Source organism: Phodopus roborovskii, unplaced genomic scaffold, assembly GCF_943737965.1.
Source record: "Phodopus roborovskii unplaced genomic scaffold, PHOROB, whole genome shotgun sequence".
Lineage (NCBI taxonomy): Eukaryota > Metazoa > Chordata > Mammalia > Rodentia > Cricetidae > Phodopus > Phodopus roborovskii.
Window position 1 is genome coordinate 19391816 of NW_026126547.1, and position 18203 is coordinate 19410018.

Genomic DNA, 18203 nt, shown 5'->3' on the forward strand with positions numbered 1-18203 from the left:
GTAAGATATAAAGACACCAAATGCAATGAAAAATTTATATCCAGGATAAATTGACAGTATTTTAAAATTTCTCATTACTATTTTAATATGTATTGATATTTACATCTAATTATAACTACCAAGATCTTATATTTAATAGAACATAGTAGTACTATGTTATGGAATTTCCTCCCAGTTCTCCGGCCACCTCAGAGTATCCAAATAAACACACAAGACATATTAATTATGAAACAGTTGACCATTGGCTAGGGCTTCTTTTTGGCTAGCTCTGCCTTAATCTATGTTTTGCCCTGAGGTTGTGGCTTACCTGATAATGTTCAGCATGGTTTTACTCCTCCGGCAGCCTATATGGTGACACTCTGCCTATGTTTCCCAGAATCCTCCTCATCTTCTACACCCACTTAGCTACCTATTGGTCACAGTATTTCCCCTTCATCTTTTCTATCTAAATAAAACAACCTTCATGAATGAGGTAACCCAGTCACAAAAAGGGGAACATTGTATGTACTCACACATATATGGATTTTAAAACATAGAGCAAAGGATAAACAGCATATAATTTACACCACCAGAGAAACTAGGATACAAGGAGAAATCTAAGAGACTCCTACAAGGTCCCTCACAGAAGGGGAAATGAACAAGATTCCTAGAGCATATTGGAAGGAGGGCAGTGAGTGGAGAGGCAGCTAGAAGAAAGAGAAAGGGGAGGATAGGAAAGCACATGAGACTAGGAAGATTAAGTCATGGGAGGCATAGATGAAACAAGAGAGAGAGGGAGACAGAGACAGAGGCACAGAGACAGAGAGAACATAAAAGAGGGAGCCATTATAGGTTTGAAGAGAAAACAGACTCTAGAGAAATGTCCAGAGACCTACAAGAATGACCCTATGAACAATCTGAGCAAAAGTGAAAAGTCTACCACAAATGCCCTTCCCTGATAATGAGATTGATGACTAACTTATGTCCACCATCATAGAGCCCTCATCTAGTAGCTGATGGAAACAGAAGTAGACATCCACAACTAAACACTGAGCCAAACTGGAATCCAGATGCAGAGAGGGAGGACAAGACCAGGCTACAGAAACCCACAGAGACAGCTGACCTGAACAATGGGTAGCTCATGGACACCCAAACTGATAACTTGGAATCCAGATTTGGACTGACTCAGACCCCCTGAACATGGGTCTCAGTTAGAAGGCCTGGGCAGTCTAAGGGGCCTCTGACAATGGAACCAGGATATATCCCTGGTGCACAAAAGGACTTTGGAAGCAAATTGCCTATAGAGGGATACTCCCTTGACCTAGAGGCAGGAGGGAGATCCTAGTCCCTACTCTAAATGACTTGATATATTTTGTTGACCCCTCCTGTAAGGTATCACCCTCCCTGTGGAGTAGAGTGGGAGGGTGGGATAGGAGGGTGGTGGGGGCATGGGATGGAGGGAGAGATGGAGGGAGAGACGGAGGGAGATGTAACTGGGATTTATGTGTAAAATAAGAAAAATCAAATTAAAAAAAGAAAAACAAAGATAAGCTTTAACATAGTCAAATTATATATAACAAAATAGTTATCATTGAAGAACTATAGTTACAATATTTAGTCCCCCAACATTTAGCAGGATTTAAAGAAATTATTCCATCATCTATCACATTTTTGTGAGTCTAAAGTCTTATATGCAACTTATCTTTTAGCCTAAGGAAAACTATAGCCATAGCTATTTGTCTTCAGCTCTATCAAAGAATACAGAAGGATAGTATATAAACTCTAGAATTGACAGAGACGTCTTGCTACCTGGACAGTCATCCGAAGTTTTTCTGTAGTTTTAGGGCATTCATCTTTAGCCCACAGGCCATCGTGTATCTGACAGACTTCTCAGTAAAACAGAAAATGATAAAGTGTCCTCCTGTATTGGCAGTTTGTCAGTCATTTTTCTGGCAGACACTTCTATGAAGCAGAAACCCTGCAGCACTGTCCATACTGTTTTGCACGTTCAATGATCACTTACCTGTGGGTCCTGCATGTTCACATTATATAGAATACAGTCAAACAGTCCATACAAGAACAGTTTCTTGCCCCAATGGTAGTCTCACCACATTGAAAGCAAACTCCCTAACAAGTTTCTTCTATGCCTGTCTTTCTCTCAGATATAATTGGTGTTGCCAAGAGCAGTTGTGTCTCATAGTCATGAAAAACCCTAAACCATTTTAAATGCCATGTTATGTAGGTCTTCTAAAGTTTTGAAGACTATGTATCCATCTCACATATATCTCTGTATATCAAGAAAACCTAACTTACATGATTGTAAGTTTTGACTATCATAGGTAACTATGTACAATCTGTACTTAGTTACCCAGCAGCATTTATAATCAAATCTCTTTTTGCAGTTGTTGTCCCTTTCTTAGCAAGTGAACAATTCACAGACAACACAATAGCATACAGTGTCCAGACTCTATGTGTATTTTCCATCTTTATGTGGCTTATTTATTTATTATTACACTATATTTTTTATTTTTATTTTTTTTTCATTTTATGAGACAGAGTTTCTCTGCTTGCCTCTGCTCTGCCTCCCAAGAGCTGGGATTAAAGGCATGTTTTACTACACCCAACTACTCTATTTCTTTTTTCCCTTTTTCTTTTCTCATATCCTATGTATATTTTTAAACACACTATAAATCTTTTAGAGGTTTTTCTACATCTTAAACTGTCTTTACTGTATATCTCTAACTTTTTCTAACCACAAGTCTTTATCTGTTAAACACCATTGCTAGGATTAAAGTGGATGTTTTAGCTATCCATGAGGGACTACCTTGAGCCCACATTCACCTGATCTATGCTTGAGGTGAATCTGGGACCAAGCCAGGCTAAATACCCACACATCCCTCCCTTGGTTAGATCTGCATCTCGCTGTTCCCTATAAACTTGGCCTAAGTGGTTCAGTCATGGTGCTATGGTACATACACCACCCAGAGCCTGCCTTCACCCCACCCTTGGTCCAGCTGGGGCCACTTCCCAGGGTGAGCTTATGCCAGAGTGTGAGTCTAACACACCCTCCACCTCCTTAGAACTTCCTGGGTTGGCTCTGAGCATACTGGACCCGCCTATTCACATGGCACCATCTTGAGCCTGCCCTCAAACTGAGTGTTTGAGACCATCCCAGCCTGCCTTACCCACATCATTGGCCTGCTGTGGCTTCTGCTTGAGAGACTTCCAAGAGATCTCAGATCATCCATAGTCACATACATCAAACTCATGACCTACAACCACAGGGAGAGCAGGGTAGAGAGAGAGAAATTCCACCTGCACCCACTGGAAGAAGTGATGGGAAGACTACAAGAAAACAACCAACAATAGTAAGACCCGTATAACACCAACGCAATCTAGGGACTCTACACCGACTAGATCTGAACACACCAAAGCAGATGAAGCAGAAGATAATGATTTAAAATAATAACTTCAAAAATAATAGAGGCCCTCAGAGATGATATGAGAAAATCAATTAAAGAAATGGAAGAAAAAACAAATAGGACATTGGCAGAAATAGAGGAAAAGAACAAAGGAAATATTGCAAGAAATGAACAAATCTCTTTAAGAAAGTAAGAAAATCCAAAACCAAAAAAGAAAAAAAAAAAAAAAAAAAAAAAAAAAACAAAAAGAAAAGAAAAAGAAATTAGCTCAATACCTGAAAACTGAAATAGAGACAATAATGAAAACACAAACGGAGGGAATGCTGGAAATAGAAAACTGGGTAAACAATCAGAATTACACATGCAAGCATAACCAAGAGAACACAAGAGACCAAAGATAAACTAGAGGAAATAGATTCATTGACCAAAGAAAATCTTAAATCCAACAAATCCTTAACACAAATGTGTTAACAGGAAATGCGGGAGACCATGAAAAGACCAAACCTAAGCATAATAGGCATAGAAGGTGAAGAAGCCCAGCTCAAAGATGTGTAAAACATATTCAAAAAAATCATAGAAGAAAACTTTACCAATCTAAAGAAGGACATGCCTATGAAAGTGCAAAAAGCATACCACAGAGCAAATAGACAGGATGAAGAAAAAAGTTCCCTCACCACATAAACACCTAACATAAATATATTAAAGAATATTAAGAGCAGCAAAGGAAAAAGGCCAGGTAACATATAAGGGCAGATCTGTCAAAATCACCTCTGATTTCTCCATGGAAATTCTAAAGGCCAGAAGGTCCTGGGTAGATGTGTTACAGATAATAAGAGTCCACAGATACCACCCAGGCTACTATACCCAGCAAAACTCTCAATAACTATAGACAGAGAAAACAAGGTATTTAATGACAAAGCCAGATTTTCACAATACATATCCACAAATTCAGCTCCACAGAAAGTTCTGGAAGGAAAACTCCAACCCAAGGAAGTTAACTACTCTCACAAAGACATAGGTAATAGATAATGACACTTTGCCAGAACCCCCTCTCCCCAACACACACACACAAACCAGGGGAAATATTCTTACAATACCACAAATCCAAAACAAACAAGAATTAACAATCAGTACCCTTACTTTCCCTCAATATTAATGATCTTAACTCACCTAAAAAAAGACACAGGTTAACAGAATGGTTATGAAGACAGAATCCATTCTTCTGCTGCATATAAGAAACACATTGTAGCTTCAAAGACAGATACTACCTCAGGTTAAAGGGCTGGTGAAAGATCTTCCAATCAAATGGACCCAAGAAGCAAGCAGGGGTGACTATCCTAATGTCTAACAATTTAGACTTCAAGCCAAAATCAATCAAAATCATATTCATCACAGGAGAAATCCATCAGTACAATGACTCAATTATGAACATGAATGCCCCAAATACAAAGGCACCCATATTAGTAAAAGAAACATCACTAAAACTCAAAGCTCACATAAAACCTCACACACTCATAGTGGGAGACTTCAATACCCCACTTTCACCACTAGACAGGACCACCAGGCAGAAACTTAACAAAGAAACAAAATGACTAACATAAGTTATGCCCCAAATGATTTTCACATACTTCTATAGAATATTCCATACAAACAGTAAAGAATACACCTTCTTCTCAGCTCCACATGGAACCGTTTCTAAAATCGACCACATACTAGGCAACATAACAAACTTCAACAGATAAATTTGGAATAGTTGCCTGTGTCTTCTCAGACCACCATGCTGTAAAGTAGGAATTCAACAACAATGCAAATTACAGAAAACCTACAAACTCATGGAAACTGCACAACGCACAATTGCAACACTCCTGGGTAAAGGAAGAAATAAAGAAAGAAATTAAAGATTTCCTAGAATTCAATGAGAATAAAGATACAACATATTAGAACTTATGAGACACTTTGAAAGCAGTGCTACCAGGAAAGTTCATTGCATTAAGAACCCATATGAAGAAAACAGAGGATTGTCACATTAGAGAATTAACAACACAAATAACAGCCCTAGAACAAAAAGAAGCAAACTCACCCCACAGAAGTAGATGCCAGGAAATCATCCATTTGAGGGCTAAAATCAATAAAATAGAAACTAGTGAAACAATACAAAAAAACAATGCAACAAAGAGTTCATTTTTCGAGAAAAGCAACAATACAGACAAACCTTTATCCAAACTAACCAAAAAACAGAGAGAGAGAGAGAGAGAGAGAGAGAGAGAACATGTCAGTCAGCAAAATCAGAAATGAAAAAAGGGACATAACAATGGGCACTGAGGAAATCCAGAGAATTTTCAGTTCTTACTTTGAAAATCTGTACTTCACAAAATTCAAAAATTCAAAGGAAATTTACAAATTTCTGGACAGCTATCACTTACCAAAATTAAACCAAGAACAGATAATAAATTTAAATAGACCTATTACCCCCAATGCAATGGCAGCAGTCATCAAATCCTTCCATGCAAAAAAAAAAAAAAAAAAAAAAAAAAAAAAAAAAAAAAGCATAGGGCTGGATGGCTTCAGTGCAGAAATCTACCAGAAATTCAAAGAAGAGATAAAACCAATATTCCTCAAGTTGTTTCACAAAATAGAAGCAGAAGGCTCATTAACCAATCTCTTTTTATGAGGCTACAATTACCTTGGTATCCAAGCCACACAAAGACACAATGAAAAAAGAGAACTACAGATGAATATCCTTCATGAACATTTACGTGAAAATACTCAATAAAATACTGGCAAGTGGAATCCAGGAACACATCAGAGAAATCATCCTCTATAACCAAGAGGCTTCATCCCAGGAATGCAGGATGGTTCAACATATGAAAATCTATCATTGTTATCCACCATATAAACAAACTGAAAAAGAAAAATCATGTGATCATCTCACTAGATGCTGCAAAGGCCTTTGACAAAATTCAACACCTTTTCATCATAAAGGTCTTGGAGAGATCAGGGATAACAGGAACATAACTAAACATAATAAGAGCAATATACAGTAAACCAACAGCCAACATCAAACAACTTTGAGATACCATCTTACCCCTGCCAGAATGGCTAAAATTAGAAACACCAGTGATGACTTATGTTGGAGAGGATGTGGAGAAAGTGGAACACTCCTCCACTGCTGGTGGGAGTGCAAACTCATACAGCCACTTTGGAGATCAGTATGGCGGTTCCTCAGGAAAATGGGAATTAGTTTACCACAGGACCCGGCAATCCCCCTCTTAGGCATATACCCAAAGGATTCACATCAATGCAACAAAGACATCTGTTCAACTATGTTCATAGCAGCACTATTTGTAATAGCAAGAACCTGGAAGCAACCTAGATGCCCTTCAATTGAAGAATGGTTAATGAAGATGTGGCACATCTACACAATGGAATACTACTCTGCAGAAAAAAATAATGGTATCTTGAAATTCGCAGGCAAGTGGATGGCACTTGAAGAAACCATCCTGAATGAGGTAACCCAGTCACAAAAAGAGGAACACAGTATGTACTCACTCATATATGGATTTTAGACCTAGATCAAATGATCACCAGCCTATAATTCACATCACCAGAGGAACTAGGATACAAGTTGTATTCTAAGAGATTCATATAAAGTCCCTCACAGAACTGGGAAGGGACAAGTCCCCCAGACCTCAGGTATAGTGGGGGAGGACAGCTAATGGAGAGAGAAGTAGGAGAAAATGAGAGGGAGGAGAGGAAGGCATGTGCGACCAGGAGGATTGAGCCTGGTTAGGAATGGAAAATAGGAAAGAGAGAGAGAGACAGAGACAGAGAGAGAGAACATAAAAGAGGGAGCCAATATTGGTTTGAAGATAAAGTTGAACACAAAGAAAGATCGAGGGAACTACAAGACTGCTCCCAACTAACAATCTCAGCTTCCGTGGAAAGGCTATCATAAATGCCCTTCCAGGAGAGTGAGATCAACAACTAACTTCGCCATGGAGTCCTCAACTAATGCCTGTTGAAAACAGGAGCAAACACCCATACATAAACACTGAGTCAAACTAGAACCCAGAAGCAGATGGAGAGGACAAGACCATGCGGTAGAAGTACATAGAGACAGCTTACCTGAACAAGGAGGAGCTAAGGGCCACTAGACTGATAGCTGGGAAGCCAACAGGGGTCTGACTCGGACCCCCCCTGAATATGGGTCTCAGCCAGAAGGTCTGAGCAGTCTAAGAGACCTCAGACAGTGGAGCCAGGATGTATCCCTGGTGCACAAAAGGACTTTGCAAATATATCCCCCATGGAGGGATAACTGCCTTATTCTAGAGATAGGAGAGAAGCCCTAGTCCCTACTTCACAGGACCTGTCAGATCTACATGACCCCAACTGGATGGCATTCCCCTACATATTGTATTGTGGTGGGGGGTTGGGAGGGGAGGGTGTTTAGAGTGCATGGGAGAGGGTAGAGAGGGCAAAAGGGAGGGAAGGAGGGAGGGAGGGCTTGGGGGGAGGGAGGGAGGGAGGGAGAGGGGAACTGGGATCGACATGTAAAATAATAATAAAAAAAAAAAAAAAAACGCTTTGACTCCAAAATTTAAGTTGAAGAACAAGTTACTGGGGAAAAGTATTTCTATTTTTGTTTCCACAGAAAATGAAAAGATGTGGATTCCTTCCAGACTAATGTGGTTTGATCACACCAGACCGCCTGAAACAGAGTACAAGCTGATCCTACATTCCAAATAGCTGGACAAAACAGCCCTACAGACTACAGCTAGGATATCTGAATCTTCTTCGAATCCCCCAAGACAGCGCCCCTTACCAGCAGGAAGTAGTTTGGAAAGAACGACGCCCAAATTCCCAAATATTGTGTATAAATGTTTGTTTTCATTTAATTGGACTTTGTTATATAAAATTAAATAAAAAATAAAAAAAATGAAAAAAAAAAAAAACTGAATGGAGGGAAGCTTAAGGCAATTCCTCTAAAATCAGGAACAAGACAAGGCTGCCCTCTCTCTCTCCATATCTCTTCAGTATTGTATTGGAAGTTCTAGCTAGAGCAAGAAGACAACAAAAGGAGATCAAAAGGGATACAAACTGGAAAAGAAGAAGTCAAACTCTCACCATTAGCAGATGATATGTTAGTGTACATAAGTGACCTGGAAAACTCTACTAGGGAACTTCCACGGGTGATAAACACCTTCAGCAAAGATTAACTCAAAAAAAAAAAAAAAAAATCTGTAGCTCTACTACATACAGATGATAAAAATTCTGAGAAAGAAATATCACCCTTTACAATAGCCGCAAACAACATAAAATATCTTGGGGTAACACATCCAAACAAGTGAAAGACCTATATAGCAAGAATTTTGTGTCTTTAAAGAAAGAAATTAAAGAAGATACAAGAAAAATGGAAAGCTCTCCCATGCTCTTGGATAGGGAGGATCAACATATTAAAAATGACAATCTTTCCAAAAAGTAATCTACAGATTCAATGCAATCTCCATCAAAATCTCAGCACAATTATTCACTGACCTTGAAAGGATAATAGTCAAATTGATATGATAAAACAAAAGTCTTAGAGTTGCCGAAAAAACCCTGTACAATAAAGGAACTTTAGGAGACATCACCATCCCTGACTTCATGCTCTTCTATAGAGCTGTAGTCCTGAAAACAGGTTGGTATTGACACAAAAGTAGACAGGTAGACCAATGGAATCAAACTAAAAATCCTGATATTAACCTACACACCTATTAATACCTGATTTTTGACAAAATAGGTAAAATTATATAATGGAAGGAGGGAAGCATCTTCAACAAATGGTGCTGGCACAACTGGATGATGGTGTGTAGAAGACTGCAGATACACCCATATCTATTGCCATGAACAAAACTTAAGTCCAAATGCATCAATGGCTCAACATACATCAAGCCAAACTGAACCTCTTATAAGGGAAAGTAGGAGGTGCCCTTGAACAAATTGGTACAAGAGACTGCTTCCTGAACATAACACCAGTAGCACAGACACTGAGATCAACAATTAATAAATGGGACCTCCTCAAATTGAGAAGCTTCTGTGAGGCAAAGGACACAGTTGACAAAACCAAATGGCAGCCCACCAACTAGGAAAATATCTTCATCAAGCCCACATTTGACAGTGTGCTGATCTCCAAAATATACAAAGAATTCAAGAAACTAGTTACCAAAACAGCAAATAACACTATTAAAAAGTGGGGTACAGGACTGAAGAGAGAATTCTCAATAGAGGAATGGGAAATGACTGAAAGACACTTAAGAAAGTGTTCAACATCTTTAGTCATCAGGGAAATGCAAGTCAAAACAACTCTGAGATACCATCTTACTCCTATGAGAATGGCTAAAATTAGAAACACCATTGACAGCTTATGTTGGAGAAGATTTGGAGAAAGGGGTACATTCCTCCACTGCTGGTGGGAGTGCAACTTGTACAGTCATTTTGGAGATGAATATGACATTTCCATAGGAAAATACGAATTGCACTCTTAGGCATGTACCCAAATGATCCCCATCCATGTATAAAAGACGTATGTTCAACTATGTTCATAACAACATTACTTGTAATGGCAAGAACCTTGAAGCAGCCTATATGCCCTTCCACTGAATAATGGATAAAAGAAGATGTGGTACTTTTACACAATGGAATACTACTCATCAGAAACAAACAAACAAACAAACAACAACAAACAAATAAACAAACAAAAAACCAAGGGTGTCTTGAAATCTGCAGGTAAATGGATGGAACTTGAAACAATCCTGATTGAGGTAACCCAGTCACAAAAAGAGGAACATGGTATTTACTAATTCATATGTAGATTATAAACATAGGGCAAAAGTTAAGAATTTGAACTGATAATGAACAACAGACCCTCCATTTCTTTGTGGTAAATTGGTATGATAGCTTTGAATAATTGTAGAGTATTGTTTTAAGATATGTTATATTTGTTTATACTCTGGGACATTTGTTTACAGATATAAAGATGTGTTGCTTTTGTTTATGCTGCATTTGTTTAACTCTTAGAAGCTGTGATCCTTTGTCTAAAACACCCAATGGTCTGAATAGCCAATAGTGAGGAAGGAGAAAGGATGGGAGGGACTGGCAGATGGATAGTAAAAAGAAGGAGCTACAGAAGAAGGAGGAGCAAGATAGAACTAAGAGAGGAGAATCTTGGCAGCTAGCCACCCAGCCACAGAGTAAGAGTGAAAGTAAAATATAAAGAAGTAAGAGGAAGAAAAATCCTGGAGACAAAAGTATAATTTAAGAAGAAAAGCTTGCTAGAAACCAGCTAGTCTAAGGCTTTGCAGTGGCCTCTCCAAAAGACTAAAAGAGTTAAAATAAATAAATAAATAAAAGCAGCTACCATTAAAAAAATAATTGATTATATGTTGTAGGTGGAACCTGAAATCACATTAGAAAATAGTGAAATAAATGGGTATGGAAGTTAGGGTCCTGGTGGTAAGAGGTAGGCATTTCATATTTGCTAACTTAAAATATAAGACAACAAATAAAAATTTAGTCTTTGTAATTGTGATGAAACAAACCATGGGACCTCTATATTTCTGAATTCTGTGATTAAGTCTTAAAGAGTCCATATAGAACACTTAAGACAAATGGCATGGTAAAGTTCTAACACTTTGGGTTTCAAAAGAAGATAACGTCATTGGACTGTATTATTACATGCAAGTCATTGTCTAGAGCCTGAAGGCCAGATTCCACCATTCAATGCAGATAAGATAACAATGTCTGCTTGATCTTTCTTTTAATTCTGAAAAGAATTTATGTCTTTTAAATAATGTGTTCTCAAATTAAATTGGCTTGAGTCTATCTGGGGAATGTAATTTAAGAATCTCTAGGACTCTATCTGAGAAAATTGTGATTCATTGTGAATAGGGTCTTGGGAATCATTCCTACTAATAGGCTCTCCAAGGCCTCATTGACTTATGGTGCAGGGCTTTCCCAGGCCACTCTGTACAAAGTATCAACTTTTGGAGTTTTTTTTTTTTCATAGAAGTTAATGATATTACAGACCATATTGCTATACTTGCTTAATAAAACATATTTTATTAAAACTGGCAAGTAACACAAACTGCAAATATATAACTACATTCAAGAGAATATTTTCTCATGTATTCAGGTCTTAATCAACATCACAATATTTTTTATTTGAGCATCATGATAATTAATAGTTCAAAAAGATGGAATGTTGTTGATTATATTGTTTTAGTAAAAAACTAAATTTCACAATCCAGATGAGTGGATTTTTAATTTGTCTTCCAGAAATTATATATTTCGCATATTTATTTGGAACTGATTTTATTTGAGGATAAACTAATATCCATAAACATGTAATTGATATTCAGAAATCACTAAGCAGCTTATTTCTAATTAATTATGCTCTAAGATATTGTGGTAGTTCAAATGTGTTTGGATTTTGTAAAATAATAGGGAATAGTACTATTAGGAGGGTTGGCCTTGGCAGAAGAAATGTGGTCTTGTTGGAGGAGACTCAATGACACTTTCTTTAAGAGATGTGTTCATTTCTTCCAATTCTTTAAGGGATTTTCTCACATCGTCTTTGAAGGCCTCTATCATTTTTATAAAGATATTTTTTTAAGCCATTCTCTTCTGCTTCATCTGCTTTGGGGTGTTCAGGTCTAGTTGGTGTAGAGTCCCTAGATTCTGGTGGTGTCATGCTTGCCTTTCTATTGTTAGGTGTTTTCTTGTATTGTAGTCTTTTCATCTCTTCTTCCAGTTGGTGAAAGTGGGTTCTCTCTCTGCTACTCCCCTGATGGGCTTAGCTGGGTCAGAAACTCGATGTCTGTAGCTCTGGTTGGTCCAAGCTCTCTAGGAGGTCTCTTCTCAGTCAGGGACCCAGTGATGAGGATCAAAGGTCAGGCTCCATCAGCGGCCTGGCGATGTAGGTCAAAGATCCTCAGGATGGTCCCGTGTGAGATTAATATTAATCTCTTATGAAGCCTTAGGAACCCTATCAAGAGATGCAAATTAATACTTATATGCCACTACTAAGTAACTGAGTGACCAAATATGAAGTTTACTATTTTTTCCTGTAAGATCCTTTTGAGAATTTAAATCCCATCTCTCCTCTTCCAACCAATTTGTTGTCATGCTTCCTGCATGTGCCAATGTAAGAGTTGGTTTCTTAATCTTCAGAAAGTTATAGTCCTTTAGAATATTAACAGTTCTCAGGTTCTAGGCTAGATATTGTTAAGGTGTCCCTCATTTATTGTGAGTTTTTTTTCATGTATAGTTTGGTGTTATTCATTTTTTTGGAACAAATGCTGCATCAGATGTCCTCAATAAGCCTTTGAGATACAAATGCTCCAATGTGTGTTATATAAACTTAATTCACATGGTGCAGGTTGTGGTGAAAAGTTATTTTACAAGTAATTATAATTCTTTATATAAAATTTATATTTCTCTAATGGGAAAATAATTTTAGGCTACAAGTATCCTATTTAAAATCACTAATTGTTTTTTGATATCCATTGATGGACTTTCTACAACTATGACTCTGTTGGTCTTAAGAAGCTTCTATTTTGTTCATTTATTTCCCACTGGTTAATTTCACATTCCCTTATAAGTAAAGAACCTTTATTTCTAATATGCTTTTGTGATTCATTCATTCATCCTTATATTTGTATTAATATGGACTCATGTAGTCCATTATTTATTTCTTGTCATTTATTTATTGCTATAGTGGTGCCAGCTACAGCTTTTGAAGTGTCCTTTGAATTGGGTCTTGTATTTATTTTTCATGCTTAATTCTTTATGTGCATGACTTAACTCACTAGGAAATCAAGATGTTCCATCTTTGAGCAAAAATATATAAAATATTTTAGTCTATTATAAAAATTGGATTACCTATTGTGCTGATAAGTTTTGAGTCAATTTAACACAACTTGTAGACACTTGACAAGGGAGTTTTGATTGAGAAATGGTCTAGATTGGGTTAGTCTTTGGGCATTTCTGTTCAAAACAGTCATAATTACAAACTGATGGGAAGAAACAGTCCATTTTTGGTGGCACTGTTCCCCAGACAATGGATCCTGAACTATAAAGGAGATGGAAATATTAGGTAAGCAAGCAATCAGACAGCATGGTTTCATTTGTTTCTTAGTGTTCTCAACTGTGGACATGATATGATTGTCTCAAGCTCATACCTCTGTGATTTCCCTACAGTGATGAACTGCAACCTAGAATTATAAGCCAAATATATCCCTTACTCCTGTAATTTGTCTTTGGGCAGGACATTTTTATCTCTGCAACAGAAACTAGGTCACATATATGAAACAAACAAGAAGCAGCATGAAACTTAAGATTTCATCATACATATTCCCAAATTATTTGTTCTTAAACTGAGTTCTTAAATCACAGTGCTCAGATAGTTGCTGCTTCCTACCTCAAAGAATATCTAGCATCAGTGTTTTTGGAATATTCTAACATCTTAACAGAGAATTGTCATATCATGTTGCACTTATGTGTTCAGTGCCCTCTAAAATGTCACTGCTGGGTCCATGAGGACCTCAGAACGGTACCTGATATCTCAATGACAGGGCTTGCACTGAACACCAAAGCTCAGCTTTAATTAGTCAAATCACAAAGCTAAGAATGGAAAGGCACCATTGCTCACTCTTAAGACACCAATAATCCACATTTAAAATTGTGAGCCACATTTAAACTTGTGTAGCTATATCAAATGGAGGATGAGCATTACCAATACCCAATTATTTAAACTTGAGTATTGTACTTCATTTTATATTAATTTCCCACTAACTATAGATATAAAATTCAAATAAGATTAGAAAATAAAAACATCAAGTATTTTAAAGATCTAGGCTAAAATGGTATTAGTCAGAAGTATTTTTAATAAAATAAAAACAGCACATACTTTTAAAGGCAGTTTTTTTAACTTATTTTCAGTTTAAATTCATTCAACTGATACATCCACAAGATTTGAATTCACTTATGTTTACCATGTGATGTTTCTATATATAAAACCTACTGTGAAAATGTCAGATTAAGTAAACCTTTCTCCTAACACATTTATTACTTACCTAAAATGAAATCGCTAAAACATTTCATCCAGGTTTAAGAAATATATAATACTTTATAATTCTATATGATGGCACACCAGAGTTTCTAAGACTCTATCTTAACTCCATTCTGTCTGTCCCTCTCCACTGTCTTTCCAGTATCCAGTGGATACCATTTATTCCTTCTTTCTATGGACTCTGCCTTTTCAGGTACTATGTGTTTACAACATATGATACTTGCTGTTCTGTAGGTTGATGATTTCACTAAGGAGAACGGGGGTCAGGGAACAGTTCACTTAATTCAACAGCTATATTCTGAAACCACTGCAGACTGGTGCAACTCAAAAGCTTTAACTTTAAACAATTGTTTGTACACTGTAGAATTATGTAACAAGTCATGGTTGAAACCGATTATCACACATTGAAAGGGAAAAGAAGTGTAGCATCTGCCATATTCAGTTTTTCCTTCCTCCATTCATTCCAACCCCCCCCCACATTCCTTTCCCCTAGATTGACCTCTCCTCCATTTCCCTTCAGAAAAGAGCCGGTCCCAGGGATATCAACCAAACATGACATAATAGTTTACACTAAGGATAGGCACATACTCTCATATTAAGGCTGGTAAAGCAACACACCAGGAGGAAAAGTGTTCCCAAAGTTGGCAAAAGAATCAGAGGCAGCCCCTGCTGTTACTCTTAGTATTTCCACAAGAACACTAAGCCATAACATACATGTAAGGGACCAAGGTCAGACCCATACAGGTTCTTGATTGACTTGTGAGCCCCTATAATGTCTGCTTAGTTCTATGGGTAGTGTTATTGTGGGGTGTCCTTGACCCCTCAGGCTCCTAGAATATACTCCTCCCTCTTTTGGGGGATTTCCTGAACTCTACTTAATGTTTGCTGTGAGTCTTTGTATCTTCTTCTATCTATTGCTTAGTTCTTTTCATATGCCCCTTAAAGCAGGTATGAATTTTAAATAAACTAGTATACAAGAGTACTCAAGCATATATATGACAAATCTAACGCTAATACAAATGAATAACATTTCAGTTTTGAGTGGAGGGAAAGAAAGGATCAATGGAGCTTGTAAAGACAGTCTTTTAACCATACTGCATAGTCAGACATAGATGATCTCTAGTACTCAGGGGCTAATTTAATTGTTTTTTGAAACTTTTCTGTGTGTAGTCTAAAAACCAAGTGTAAGAAGATGTAATAAAATTAGTACATAAGTTCTGATGAAAGAAATGTCCAAAATAAGCCCTTCTTTGCTGAATCTTTAGCAGTGGTTGATCAATAAAAAAGACAGTAGATATATACATTAAGAAAAGAGGAAGAAAGAGATAAAAGAAAAAGAATGTTTTCAGTGATGTTTGCTGCATTTATGTCTACTTCCTACTTCTGTCAGGCTCTAAAAGTGGAATACCCTGATATCAGTGAGTATACAATCTTTGCCTAGTCCCAGTTTTTGCATTATTATCATTGTTGTCTAACTGAAGGTCTCAGTGCTCCTAATCTAATTATTTGATTCCAGAGCTGAGATTTGAAAATACAAGAGAAGTATGAAATATCTTCTAGTTCCAGTAAGAAAATGTTTCAAAGAGGAGAGGGGAAAAATGAGGAAGACAAAAGAGCAAGCAGAAGACCAGAGTGAAGGGGTTCTGAGTGAACAGGACCAGAGCAAATTAACAGCATAACTAATGATAGTTTTAGAATAGAAGAGGATAATTTCATATATACTCACTTATGTAGACAAATACATTAAACAATTAGTGAGAAAGGACTTAATATTCTTACATTAGAATGCTAAAGGAAAGTGTAGAAAAACTAATAGAAAGACAGACTTACCATTAGGTTTTGGTGTTCATTATGAGATTAATGAATAAAAACATTGTACATATACACAGTAAAATATTATCCCACTGTAAATAATAAAATTATAGAATTTGATAGGAAAATTGGAAGAACTGGAGTATTTTGTCATGAGTTTTCAAATGAGACAGATTTAGAAAAATAAACATTACATATTTTTGTCATATGCTAAATATTTAAGCTGATATGTACATATGTATATGATGTATATGCTTTTTTGTGTGTTCAGTAATGCATCTTTCCTTATGTCAACACATAAAAGTGGAGTTCTAAAATGTATAACCCTGGCTGACCTTGAACTTGTGATCCTCCTTCTTTCGCCTCCTTCAGCAAATCTTCCTGGCATATAATACTACAACCCACTATAGTTTTGTTAATTATTTTGATTTTACTGTCCAATGTGGAATTTAGTAAATTAATATCATTTTAGGTCTGTGAGTTATTTAGTGAAATTATTAATTTTTTTCCTCAAAGTATAACATGAATATTTCACTAAAATTTAATACTATAATGTAGAAAACACTATAATCTCCCTCTTGAATCTCTTTAGATATGAATTGTGTAGTGTAATTTAGAAGCTAAGATCAATAGGCATTTTTATTATTACCAAGACTAGCTTATAGAATAACTCACTTGTTTTGAAATGTGATAGGTGTTATATGACACTAATCCTGGGGAGGTATGAACAAATGTATACTTACCCCCAGTAGAGACAAAACTAAGGCTTACACAAAAGTAAGCTGATGCTCCAATAAGTTTACTGTGGTTGCTTACAAAAGTATGGACAAGGGATCACTTACAGAAGCAGGAATTACCCAAAGGTTGCTGTATCACTAAAAGCCCACCCACAGCTGTGGTGGCTTAACTGAGAAAGGACCTTATAGACTCATATATCTCAGTGCTTAGTCTACAGGTATGAATAGTTGTGGTTTTGTGGCGGAAGAGTGTCACTGGAAATGGACTTTGATGTCACGGAGCCCACAGCAAACTCAGTATCTTTTTCTCTGTTAGGCCCATCTTTACCTTTCTAGGCACCACAGTCTCTATAGAGCCAGGCTGGTCAGTTAGTCTCTGCCTCTTTCAGGCATTTAAGGTGGTCTGCCCATGTTAACTACAATTTTTACTGTTTATATAAGCTTGGAGTTAATGGAGTTTCTCTATCTGGTACATTTTATGAACTTCCTGAATCTTTTGAGTAGTTTACTTCATGAGTGCTAGTCTTTGATTAGACCTTATTGAGTTTTAAGAATTGCCCATGAAACAAAAAATGTTTCACCCTTGCTCTGTGTTTTCTAAATATTATTTTTTATTTATTATTTGGGAATAATTACATAATGCACCTGGATCACACTCACTTCTCAGTCCTCCCAGGTCCACCCCAACTGGTGTCCTCCCATCAAAAAATAAAAAAGAAAAAAAATATACTAATTCCAATGTGCCATGTTGATATCCATTGTCTATGCTCCCACAGGAAGCCATGTTGATGTTAATCATCTTTTATCCATGAATCCATGCTGTCTGCCATGCTGATGCTATATAAGTTCTGGGCAGACCTATATGCTCTGTGATATCCCACCACTGCCTGGTCTGATACTCCAGTTTCTGGATTTTGAAAACTGCACCTGTTTACTTAAAGAAGGAAGAGTTAACCTTGGAATTTGGAGTTCTAGGTTTTAGAGTGTTTTTGAAGAATAACCTTTGTTGTTTTCATTTCCCTTCTTGAAATATTTCAATTTTTAATAATCTACTTCAGTACATAAGAATGTACTACAGAAGTTCACAGAACTAGTGTCTAATGCTCTCTTGCCTCATTCTGGCATACATCTTCCTCAACAGGGATG